General features: G+C 42.1%; 8 non-coding genes across 8 annotated transcripts; all 8 read left to right on the forward strand.

Moving 5' to 3' along the window:
- Positions 1-592: 592 nt before the first annotated feature.
- Positions 593-675, forward strand: trnal-aag. Its single transcript has one exon. It is a non-coding gene; the product is annotated as a tRNA-Leu (tRNA).
- A 157-nt stretch (positions 676-832) lies between these two features.
- trnal-uag lies at positions 833-914 on the forward strand. The gene has a single exon. It is a non-coding gene; the product is annotated as a tRNA-Leu (tRNA).
- Positions 915-1,309: 395 nt separating this feature from the next.
- trnal-uag lies at positions 1,310-1,391 on the forward strand. Its single transcript has one exon. It is a non-coding gene; the product is annotated as a tRNA-Leu (tRNA).
- Positions 1,392-2,518: 1,127 nt separating this feature from the next.
- trnal-aag lies at positions 2,519-2,600 on the forward strand. The gene has a single exon. It is a non-coding gene; the product is annotated as a tRNA-Leu (tRNA).
- A 158-nt stretch (positions 2,601-2,758) lies between these two features.
- trnal-uag lies at positions 2,759-2,840 on the forward strand. The gene has a single exon. It is a non-coding gene; the product is annotated as a tRNA-Leu (tRNA).
- Positions 2,841-3,240: 400 nt separating this feature from the next.
- Positions 3,241-3,322, forward strand: trnal-aag. Its single transcript has one exon. It is a non-coding gene; the product is annotated as a tRNA-Leu (tRNA).
- Positions 3,323-4,438: 1,116 nt separating this feature from the next.
- On the forward strand, positions 4,439-4,520 carry trnal-aag. Its single transcript has one exon. It is a non-coding gene; the product is annotated as a tRNA-Leu (tRNA).
- Positions 4,521-4,683: 163 nt separating this feature from the next.
- Positions 4,684-4,765, forward strand: trnal-uag. The gene has a single exon. It is a non-coding gene; the product is annotated as a tRNA-Leu (tRNA).
- The last annotated feature ends 7,367 nt before the right edge of the window (positions 4,766-12,132 follow it).

Raw genomic sequence — 12,132 nt, forward strand, 5'->3', positions numbered from 1 at the left:
CCTTATTTGTCCGGTAGAGCAGAAGAAGTTTGTCCATTTTGTTGGGTAGAGAGCGGAGATTCGCCAGATGGATGCTAGGCAGTGGATTGAAAGGAAGGCTCACTGGGTTAGTGTGGCTTAGTGGTCTAAGGTGCTGGATTTAAGCTCCAGTCTCTATGGGGGCGTGGGTTCCAATCCCACCGCTGCCAAAAGTGGTTTTAACCAAGTTCGGGAGGCCCTGCGTGTACTTGATAAAGGTCTAAAAATATTGTGAGAGCATGCTTTCCCTGGCAACAGCCAGACCCTCCAGGTACATGCGAGTCAAACAAGACACCTTGTTGAAGCAGGGACACCAATAATTTTCAATCTTTTAATGTCTAAAAATATTTTGTTTGCCGTTTTCAGGACAGCCATAAAGGCCTTGATTAGCGCATTCAGCTGTGTTTGATCAGAGAAGGACCTGCACTCCGCAGGAAGGGGGCCTCCAGGAGTAGGACTGCGTACCCCAGCAAGAAAGAGTCCTCTACCGTGGAGAATTTCAAGGCATTAGCTGGTGGCGACGCTCGACAAGGAAAAAGTTGGTGGAAAGTAACCCGGGAAAGCCACTTCATGGGGTAGCGTGGCCGAGCGGTCTAAGGCGCTGGATTAAGGCTCCAGTCTCTTTGGGGGGTGTGGGTTCGAATCCCACCGCTGCCAGGGGCTCCTTTGGAAGACTCTTGTGGCTGCGATGGCCGAGTATAGAGCTTTCCTTGGCTGCATTCGACGGGTTTAGTGAAGAAGCTCCGCGGCTGCCATTGCCTTGGGTTCTGGATGGTGGAAGGTCCAAAAAGGGATGGAAAGAGACGCTTACCGGGGTAGTGTGGCCGAGTGGTCTAAGGCGCTGGATTTAGGCTCCAGTCTCTCCGGGGGCGTGGGTTCGAATCCCACCGCTGCCAACTGTGATTTTAAACAAGGCCCTGCGTGTACTAGATAAAGGTCTGAAAATATTGTGAGAGCACGCTTTCCCTGGCAGCGGCCAGGCCCTCTAGAGACATGCGAGTCATACAAGTCCTCTCCCACAGCTGATCACCTCTTTGCTAAGGCGGGTGACTGTCCTTCCTCTGTGGTTTACTGACTACTTTAGGTTTCTTTGCTGATGGTTTGAGTCAATCCTGTGTTGATCTGTTCTTCCAAACTCATCTCAGACTTGTTGTGACAAGTGACAAGCCCTAACCTGCTAGGGATCAGGTTTGTTTTACGCAAACAGGTTTAGACTGCAGCTTTTCAGCAAAGTCAGCATCGGGGCGGCCGTTCCACTGGTCAAATCGACCCATAAAAAACAGGCCCACAGGGTAGCGTGGCCGAGCGGTCTAAGGCGCTGGATTTAGGCTCCAGTCTCTCCGGGGGCGTGGGTTCGAATCCCACCGCTGCCAGGGCAGCCTTTTCGAGGGCTCTTGTAGCTGCTGTGCAAATTGACGCTGCGTGAACATCCAAACTCATCCGCTTTTGCTTTCCTTGCTTTCAGGCCAAGTCAGTGCTGGAAGCCTGTCCCAGCCTCTGCTCCTTTCTAACAGAGGCACACGGTTGAAGCAGGGACATCAATCATCTTCAATCATAGTGAAGTTACTTCAAAAAAACAGGAAAAGATCTTGAATAAAATAATAGTGAAAAGGCAGTAAGTAGCCAAAACTATGAAAACAGCCAATGCCACTCATTGAAAGTTTTGGGTGAAAAAAAAGTTGGAAAAAATATTTTTGAGTATAACGGCTAAAAAACACAGCTATCTGCCATTTTCAGGACAGCCCTAAAGGCCTTGATAAGCGCATTCAGGTGTGTTTGATCAGAGAAGGACCTGCACTCCGCAGGAAGGGGGCCTCCAGGAGTAGGACTGCGTACGCCTGCAAGACAGAGGCCTCTACCGTGGAGAATTTCGAGGCATTAGCTTGTGGCGACACTCGACAATGAAAAAGCTGGTGGAAAGTAACCTCGGAAAGTCGCGTCATTTCCTGACTACTTTAGGTTTCGTTGCTGAAGATTTGGGCCAATCCTTTGTTGATCTGTTCTTCCACACTCATCTCAGACTTGTTATGACAGCAACGCAGCCGCAAGCCCTAACCTGCTATCCAACAGAGGCACACTGTTGAAGCAGGGGCACCAATAATTTTCAATCATAATCAAGTTACTTCAAAAGAGGAAAAAGATCTTGAATAAAATAAGAGCGAAAAGCAGTAAGTAGCCAAAACCATGGAAACAGCCAGCGTCACTCATTGAAAGTTTTGGGTGAAAAAAAAATTAGGAAAAAATAATTTTGAGTATAACGGCTAAAACACAGCTATCTGCCGTTTTCAGGACAGCCATAAAGGCCTTGATTAGCGCATTCAGCTGTGTTTGATCAGAGAAGGACCTGCACTCCGCAGGAAGGGGGCCTCCAGGAGGAGTAGGACTGCGTACCCCAGCAAGAAAGAGTCCTCTACCGTGGAGAATTTCAAGGCATTAGCTGGTGGCGACGCTCGACAAGGAAAACGTTGGTGGAAAGTAACCCGGGAAAGCCACTTCATGGGGTAGCGTGGCCGAGCGGTCTAAGGCGCTGGATTAAGGCTCCAGTCTCTTCGGGGGCGTGGGTTCGAATCCCACCGCTGCCAGGGGCTCCTTTTGGAAGACTCTTGTGGCTGCGATGGCCGAGTATAGAGCTTTCCTTGGCCGCATTCGACGGGTTTAGTGAAGAAGCTCCGCGGCTGCCATTGCCTTGAGTTCTGGATGGTGGAAGGGCCAAAAAGGGATGGAAAGAGACACCTACCGGGGTAGCGTGGCCGAGTGGTCTAAGGCGCTGGATTTAGGCTCCAGTCTCTCCGGGGGCGTGGGTTCGAATCCCACCGCTGCCAACTGTGATTTTAAACAAGGCCCTGCGTGTACTGGATAAAGGTCTGAAAATATTGTGAGAGCACGCGCTTTCCCTGGCAGCGGCCAGGCCCTCTAGAGACATGCGAGTCATACAAGTCCTCTCCCACAGCTGATCGCCTCTTTGCTAAGGCGGGTGACTGTCCTTCCTCTGTGGTTTACTGACTACTTTAGGTTTCTTTTTGCTGATGGTTTGAGTCAATCCTGTGCTGATCTGTTCTTCCAAACTCATCTCAGACTTGTTGTTACAAGTGACAAGCCCTAACCTGCTAGGGATCAGGTTTGTTTTACGCAAACAGGTTTAGACTGCAGCTTTTCAGCAAAGTCAGCATCGGGGCGGCCGTTCCACTGGTCAAATCGACCCATAAAAAAACAGGCCCACAGGGTAGCGTGGCCGAGCGGTCTAAGGCGCTGGATTAAGGCTCCAGTGTCTTCGGGGGCGTGGGTTCGAATCCCACCGCTGCCAGGGCAGCCTTTTCGAGGGCTCTTGTAGCTGCTGTGCAAATTGACGCTGCGTGAACATCCAAACTCATCCGCTTTTGCTTTCCTTGCTTTCAGGCCAAGTCAGTGCTGGAAGCCTGTCCCAGCCTCTGCTCCTTTCTAACAGAGGCACACGGTTTTTTAGTTGAAGCATGGATGTTTATATTTTAGTGTAGTTGTTTAGTTACTTGAAAAAGGTATTGATTGATTTAATAGTGAAAAGCAGTAAGTAGCCAAAACTATGAAAACAGCCAATGCCACTCATTGAAAGTTTTGGGTGAAAAAAAATTGGAAAAAATATTTTTGAGTATAACGGCTAAAACACAGCTATCTGCCATTTTCAGGACAGCCCTAAAGGCCTTGATAAGCGCATTCAGGTGTGTTTGATCAGAGAAGGACCTGCACTCCGCAGGAAGGGGGCCTCCAGGAGTAGGACTGCGTACGCCTGCAAGACAGAGGCCTCTACCGTGGAGAATTTCGAGGCATTAGCTTGTGGCGACACTCGACAATGAAAAAGCTGGTGGAAAGTAACCTCGGAAAGTCGCGTCATTTCCTGACTACTTTAGGTTTCGTTGCTGAAGATTTGGGCCAATCCTTTGTTGATCTGTTCTTCCACACTCATCTCAGACTTGTTATGACAGCAACGCAGCCGCAAGCCCTAACCTGCTATCCAACAGAGGCACACTGTTGAAGCAGGGACACCAATAATTTTCAATCACAATCAAGTTACTTCAAAACAGGAAAAAGATCTTGAATAAAATAATAGCGAAAAGCAGTAATTGGCCAAAACCATGGAAACAGCCAATGTCACTCATTAAAAGTTTTGGGTGAAAAAAATTAGGAAAAAATAATTTTGAGTATAACGGCTAAAACACAGCTATCTGCCGTTTTCAGGACAGCCATAAAGGCCTTGATTAGCGCATTCAGGTGTGTTTGATCAGAGAAGGACCTGCACTCCGCAGGAAGGGGGCCTCCAGGAGTAGGACTGCGTACGCCTGCAAGAAAGAGTCCTCTACCGTGGAGAATTTCAAGGCATTAGCTGGTGGCGACGCTCGACAAGGAAAAAGTTGGTGGAAAGTAACCCGGGAAAGCCACTTCATGGGGTAGCGTGGCCGAGCGGTCTAAGGCGCTGGATTAAGGCTCCAGTCTCTTCGGGGGCGTGGGTTCGAATCCCACCGCTGCCAGGGGCTCCTTTTGGAAGACTCTTGTGGCTGCGATGGCCGAGAGTATAGAGCTTTCCTTGGCCGCATTCGACGGGTTTAGTGAAGAAGCTCCGCGGCTGCCATTGCCTTGAGTTCTGGATGGTGGAAGGGCCAAAAAGGGATGGAAGGGAGAGACACCTACCGGGGTAGCGTGGCCGAGTGGTCTAAGGCGCTGGATTTAGGCTCCAGTCTCTCCGGGGGCGTGGGTTCGAATCCCACCGCTGCCAACTGTGATTTTAAACAAGGCCCTGCGTGTACTAGATAAAGGTCTGAAAATATTGTGAGAGCACGCTTTCCCTGGCAGCGGCCAGGCCCTCTAGAGACATGCGAGTCATACAAGTCCTCTCCCACAGCTGATCACCTCTTTGCTAAGGCGGGTGACTGTCCTTCCTCTGTGGTTTACTGACTACTTTAGGTTTCTTTGCTGATGGTTTGAGTCAATCCTGTGTTGATCTGTTCTTCCAAACTCATCTCAGACTTGTTGTGACAAGTGACAAGCCCTAACCTGCTAGGGATCAGGTTTGTTTTACGCAAACAGGTTTAGACAGTAAGTAGCCAAAACTATGGAAACAGCCAATGCCACTCTATGGTGGGGTATATTTGTTGTATACAAGAGGCTCTAGTAGAAATATTACATTACATTATATTACATATTACCGCTGCCAGGACAGCCTTTTTGAAAACTGTTGGGACCTCGATGGCCGAGCAAAAAGCTTTCCTTGGCTGCACTCGACAAACAGTTTTTAACACTGTGTGTTACTGTTAGTATTGTGTATGACCAAGAGAGGGAGCCCCAAGCTTGTTGTTATATATGTGGTTTCATGTTTGTGTGGATGTTGAAAAAATATGGACTTCAAATTCTAACTTTTTTTTTTTAAATGCCCACTTGAAGTGGGTGCTTGATCAGCATTTTAAGGCTGAATGTCAGTGATGCTATGACGAGTGGAGAGAAAATGTATCTCATTTCCATTACAGTATTGCCCCTTAATACATATTTGTTAATATATTTATATAAATTGTTGTATGTCATTAGTCCTTAATCACCTATTAGTAATCACCAAAGTATTTTAAAAACATGCATGGGGCATCTAAGTAACCTTTAGGAACCTTTGCCCCACCCTGCCAATTTCTTTGTTTGCCTTTCTGAAACCATCATGGGAAAGTTTTACCATTATGCTGAAAGGGCAACAGGACAAAATAGCATTTACTTCCTTTCTACATTACAGCACTGTACTGTTTGTACAGTGGAAGTATGGTTGTAGAAGTGACACATAAATTTTCCACCCAAACATTTCCATCATGACTCATTGTATGTGGAACACTTCATATGAAGACCTTACATTCTTGAATTTAAGTGTATCATTTCCAGTGATAAACTAAATATTAAGAGAGAGCCCTTTTGGGTAATAATAATTTTTAAAAGGCAGAACAAATTACTACTGCATTTTAAAATGATTTATTGTCTTTTTGAAAACCAGGAACAACATTTAAGTGGGATCATATACTGTTTTAAAAAATGTAAGCAATACTATCTATGCATTATAATATGTTCTGTCTACCAGCAATGTGCATGCTTTATTTCTTATTATCATATACAAAATGACATGATATTTTGGAAATAAAGCAGGGTGAAGAAAACAGATGACACATTGGTTTAAGAATCACTGTGAACAAGTGATTATCTGATTGTCAATCTTTAATTTAACAGATCCATCATTCAGCAAAGCAAAAACTGATTTCTTCCAGTCTGACATTATTGACCTGATACATACACATACACACATACAAACCCGATTCCAAAAAAGTTGGGACGCTATACAAATTGTGAGTAAAAAAAGTAATGGAATAATTTACAAATCTCATAAACTTATATTTTATTCACAATATAATATAGATAACATATCAAATGTTGAAAGTGAGACATTTTGAAATGTCATGCCAAATATTGGCTCATTTTGGATTTCATGAAAGCTACACATTCCAAAAGTTGGGACAGGTAGCAATAAGAGGCTGGAAAAGTTAAATGTACATATAAGGAACAGCTGGAGGACCAATTTGCAACTTATTAGGTCAATTGGCAACATGATTGGGTATAAAAAGAGCCTGTCAGACTGGCAGTGTCTCTCAGAAGTCAAGATGTGCAGAGGATCACCAATTCCCCCAATGCTGCGGTGAAAAATAGTGGAGCAATATCAGAAAGGAGTTTCTCAGAGAAAAATTGCAAAGAGTTTGAAGTTATCATCTACAGTGCATAATATCATCCAAAGATTCAGAGAATCTGGAACAATCTCTGTGCGTAAGGGTCAAGGCTGGAAAACCATACTGGATGCCCATGATCTTTGGGCCCTTAGACGGCACTGCATCACATACAGGAATGCTATTGTAATGGAAATCACAACATGAGCTCAGGAATACTTCCAGAAAACATTGTTGGTGAACACAATCTACCGTGCCATTCACCGTTGCCGGCTAAAACTCTATAGGTCAAAAAAGAAGCCATATCTAAACATGGTCCAGAAGCACAGGCATTTTCTCTGGGCCAAGGCTCATTTAAAATGGACTGTGGCAAAGTGGAAAACTGTTCTGTGGTCAGACGAATCAAGATTTGAAGTTCTTTTTGGAAAACTGGGACGCCATGTCATCCGGACTAAAGAGGACAAGGACAACCCAAGTTGTTATCAGCGCTCAGTTCAGAAGCCTGCATCTCTGATGGTATGGGGTTGCATGTGTGCGTGTGGCATGGGCATCTTGCACATCTGGAAAGGCACCATCAATGCTGAAAGGTATATCCAAGTTCTAGAACAACATATGCTCCCATCCAGACGTTGTCTCTTTCAGGGAAGACCTTGCATTTTCCAACATGACAATGCCAGACCACATACTGCATCAATTACAACATCATGGCTGTGTAGAAGAAGGATCCGGGTACTGAAATGGCAGGACTGCAGTCCAGATCTTTCACCCATAGAAAACATTTGGCTACATCATAAAGAGGAAGATGCGACAAAGAAGACCTAAGACAGTTGAGCAACTAAAGCCTGTATTAGACAAGAATGGGACAACATTCCTATTCCTAAACTTGAGCAACTTGTGTCCTCAGTCCCCACATGTTTGCAGACTGTTATAAAAAGAAGAGGGGATGCCACACAGTGGTAAACATGGCCTTGTCCCAACAAGATGTGTTGATCCATTAAATTTAAAATCAACTTATTTTTCCCTATGTTGTATTCTGAATAAAATATTGAAATTTTAAACTTTCACATCATTGCATTCTGTTTTTTTTCGCAATTTGTACAGTGTTCCAACTTTTTTGGAATCGGTTATATATATACACACACTCACCTAAAGGATTATTAGGAACACCTGTTCAATTTCTCATTAATGCAATTATCTAATCAACCAATCACATGGCAGTTGCTTCAATGCATTTAGGGGTGTGGTCCTGGTCAAGACAATCTCCTGAACTCCAAACTGAATGTCAGAATGGGAAAGAAAAGTGATTTAAGCAATTTTGAGCGTGGCATGGTTGTTGGTGCCAGACGGGCCGGTCTAAGTATTTCACAATCTGCTCAGTTACTGGGATTTTCATGCACAACCATTTCTAGGGTTTACAAAGAATGGTGTGAAAAGGCAAAAACATCCAGTATGCGGCAGTCCTGTGGGCGAAAATGCCTTGTTGCTGCTAGGGGTCAGAGGAGAATGGGCCGACTGATTCAAGCTGATAGAAGAGTGACTGAAATAACCACTCGTTACAACCGAGGTATGCAGCAAAGCATTTGTGAAGCCACAACACGCACAACCTTGAGGCAGATGGGCTACAACAGGAGAAGACCGCACCGGGTACCACTCATCTCCACTACAACTAGGAAAAAGAGGCTACAGTTTGCACGAGCTCACCAAAATTGGACAGTTGAAGACTGGAAAAATGTTGCCTGGTCTGATGAGTCTCGATTTCTGTTGAGACATTCAGATGGTAGAGTCAGAATTTGCGCGTAAACAGAATGAGAACATGGATCCATCATGCCTTGTTACCATTGTGCAGGCTGGTGGTGGTGGTGTAATGGTGTGGGGGATGTTTTCTTGGCACACTTCAGGCCCCTTAGTGCCAATTGGGCATCGTTTAAATGACACGGCCTACCTGAGCATTGTTTCTGACCATCTCCATCCCTTTATGACCACCATGTACCCATCCTGTGATGGCTACTTCCAGCAGGATAATGCACCATGTCACAAAGCTTGAATCATTTCAAATTGGTTTCTTGAACATGACAATGAGTTCACTGTACAAAAATGGCCCCCACAGTCACCAGATCCCAACCCAATAGAGCATCTTTGGGATGTGGTGGAACGGGAGCTTTGTGCCCTGGATGTGCATCCCACAAATCTCCATCAACTGCAAGATGCTATCCTATCAATATGGGCCAACATTTCTAAAGAATGCTTTTAGCACCTTGTTGAATCAATGCCACATAGAATTAAGGCAGTTCTGAAGGTGAAAGGGGGTCAAACACAGTATTAGAATGGTGTTCCTAATAATCCTTTACGTGAGTGTTTATATATATATATATATATATATATATTACGTGAGTGTGTATATATATATATATATATATATATATATATACAAACCCGATTCCAAAAATGTTGGGACACTGTACAAATTGTGAATAAAAACAGAATGCAATGATGTGGAAGTTTCAAATTAGGTTAAAACAAGTATTTACACATTACAAATTAAAACTGCTAAAAGTGAGAGGATGTTTCTTTTTATATTAAAATCAGTTTTTGTCCTGTGAATTCTTTATGTTTGTTTAAAAATTAACAGATGCTAACATTAGCTGGCAGCTACCAAATTTTATCATACCTATGATTTTAGGGGCAATTGTAACAGTTTATTTGAAAAAAAAAAAAAAAAAAACTTTTAAAAGTCTTTTGAATTGTTCTTGATTTATGAGCTGATCACCATATGAAAAATAAAAAAATAAATAAATACAAAGATTTAAAGGGGTCATCAGATGCTACATGCACTTTTACAAGTTGTTTGAGCTGAAATGTGTTTTGGCAGTGTGTGTACAGATTTTTTTTTAATCTACTAAAATCTTTACCCCTTTCTCAGATCGATCTGATCTCAGATGCCTGCCTTTGTGAGGTCACACAGATAGGCCCCTTCCACAATAGTTTTATTGACAGTGGCGTTTCAGCACAGACTGGACTGGCGTCTTACCTTAGACCCATCCTAAGTGAACTGTTATCAGTCCGCCATTTCGTCTGTTTCATCCATTTCGACGCTGGAGCAGGTGTAGACAAGAATGTCTCCTATAAGCGATTGAGGTGTTTTGTTGTTGGATGTAATAATTAACATAGCAATCATCATTTACTCCTGACATCTGAGCCACGGAAGACGCAGTGAATTACATTTGTTTCTGAAGGGAATGTACCCCCGATCTACCTAAATGCGTCTATCTTTGGAATCATTCGTTGTCCAGCTTCACCAACAGAAAAAGTGAGTATAAGGCTTTTTTTTTACTAATAACGTGATAATTAGCAAGTTTCACAATGAATGTGGCTAAAGTAAACAGTGCCTCTGAGAGCAGCTCGGAAGAGAGGGGCGGGGTTAGCAGAGCTCATTAACATTTAAAGGAAAATGCTACGAGACTGCTTGCTCTGAAAAGAGCTGTTTTTAACAGGGTAAAAAGGTGTTTTTTACACCATACCATTGAGGAATTTTAACCAAACTATGTTACAGACTTTTCATTAAGACCCTAAAGAATCATATCAACTTGTGTAAAATGGGCATCCGATGACCCCTTTAATGTTAACACTTATTCTCATATTGAAAGATATTGTGTATATTTTAACATTTATACTGCTGCAGTATCTTGACAAGTAGACTTTCATCGTAAGTGTAAGAAAGAAATATATAAGAGTGTGACAAGCTGTTGTAACCCTAAAGGTAAAAATAAATTTGTGGATTTTTTTTTGACAATGTAAATAGAATTTTTGTTTGTTTTTACAAAAGAAAGAAAGAACGAAAGATTTAAATGATTATCTGTGGTAACTGACAGCATAAATGAACCTGGAACATTTCAATTGAATAGAAAACACTTCTTGAACATCACAGTCTCCACTCACAGAACAATGAAGTTGGGTCACCATGTCAAGACTGCTATCACTGAATCAGACTGAGGCAAGGGCTAGATTGTGTTTCCTTTTTTTGTGAGATGATTGAATTTGAATGATGAGAAAGAGGCTCTACTTTAATCCACTTCCAGATCATTCTGAAGTGCTTTGATCTACTTTCAGCTTAGTCTAAATGTGGTTTGTTGGATGAAAAGATCGGGCTGAGGTCCCTCCTTCAATTACTGTACATTTATGGGTATTTTTTTGCTCATTTTTTCCACTGACTTTCTCCTAGGCAAGAATTTTAGGTCCAATAACATTATATTTATATAAATTATTGTATGTCATTAGTCCTTAATTACCTATTAGTAATAACCAAAGTATTTTAAAATATAACATATAACAGCACACCTCTTCTCAACAAGCCGCATTATTCACTCTCATAGCACAAACAAGTTACATGGCCAAATTTAAAGCTGAGGGCTAGAGTTTTGTTGTTGTTGTTGTTGTTTAATAGTAGACTAACAGTAATGCTTGTACCACTAATGAAGAAAACTGTTTGTCTGTTGGTTTGTCTACCCGTAGTCATTTGCATAATGGCATTCTTCTCTTCTTATCAATAGCAATGGAATATCGTCTGCCTAATACTGAGTTCAACATGATTTTGTTACACTATCTGAGGTTGAGCCTTGTGAAAAAAATTGTGTGCTTAAATGTATTTAATATGCACTTGTAGTTTACTTTTAAACATCTGTACTTGCAGGTAATATGCATACAAAGTACTTGATTACAGTTTAAACTGTACTGTTTATTCTGTATTAATTTTATAGCTGTATATTTGAAATGTATTGCAGTTTCATTACAAATGCACAATTACATACCATAAACCAGTACATTCTGCAGTGCACATTTTAAAGACAATAATAGTAAATACATGTAAATATGCACTGAGTAACTACTTATAATTTTTACATTTAAATGATTTAAACTACAATACATTTTCATTTAATTAACATGCAGTTATACTGTATGTCTGAAAGTATTACAGTAAGTTTCACTTAAGTATACTCTTTTAAAGTATATTGTTTATGTAAAAAGTACTCTTTTGAAAAGTATGCTAATGTATATCGAAAACCTGTCATATTTTGGGCACAGAATATGTTTTCAGGTGTGTAAATTCTGTCCTGAAGTTTTGGGCTTAACACAGACCATGCAATGTCATGCAGTGAGCACAACACAATCATCTATAAATCAAGCAGCTCCAATATGATAAACTCACATTTCAAGGGTGAAATACTTGTGTGGCTGAGAACACTGAAGATGAATTCTGTAATAAAACACCCTTATTTTTATTTTTAATATAATACGGTGAAGCTTCAACATACATCTTGTTCCTCTTTGTTACAATATCACAGGATAATATGAAAGTATAACAGACAATAATTTTAGACAATCATTTAGAGTGCCACACACA

This window comes from Cyprinus carpio, chromosome B12 (genome assembly GCF_018340385.1).
Source record: "Cyprinus carpio isolate SPL01 chromosome B12, ASM1834038v1, whole genome shotgun sequence".
NCBI classification, from domain to species: domain Eukaryota; kingdom Metazoa; phylum Chordata; class Actinopteri; order Cypriniformes; family Cyprinidae; genus Cyprinus; species Cyprinus carpio.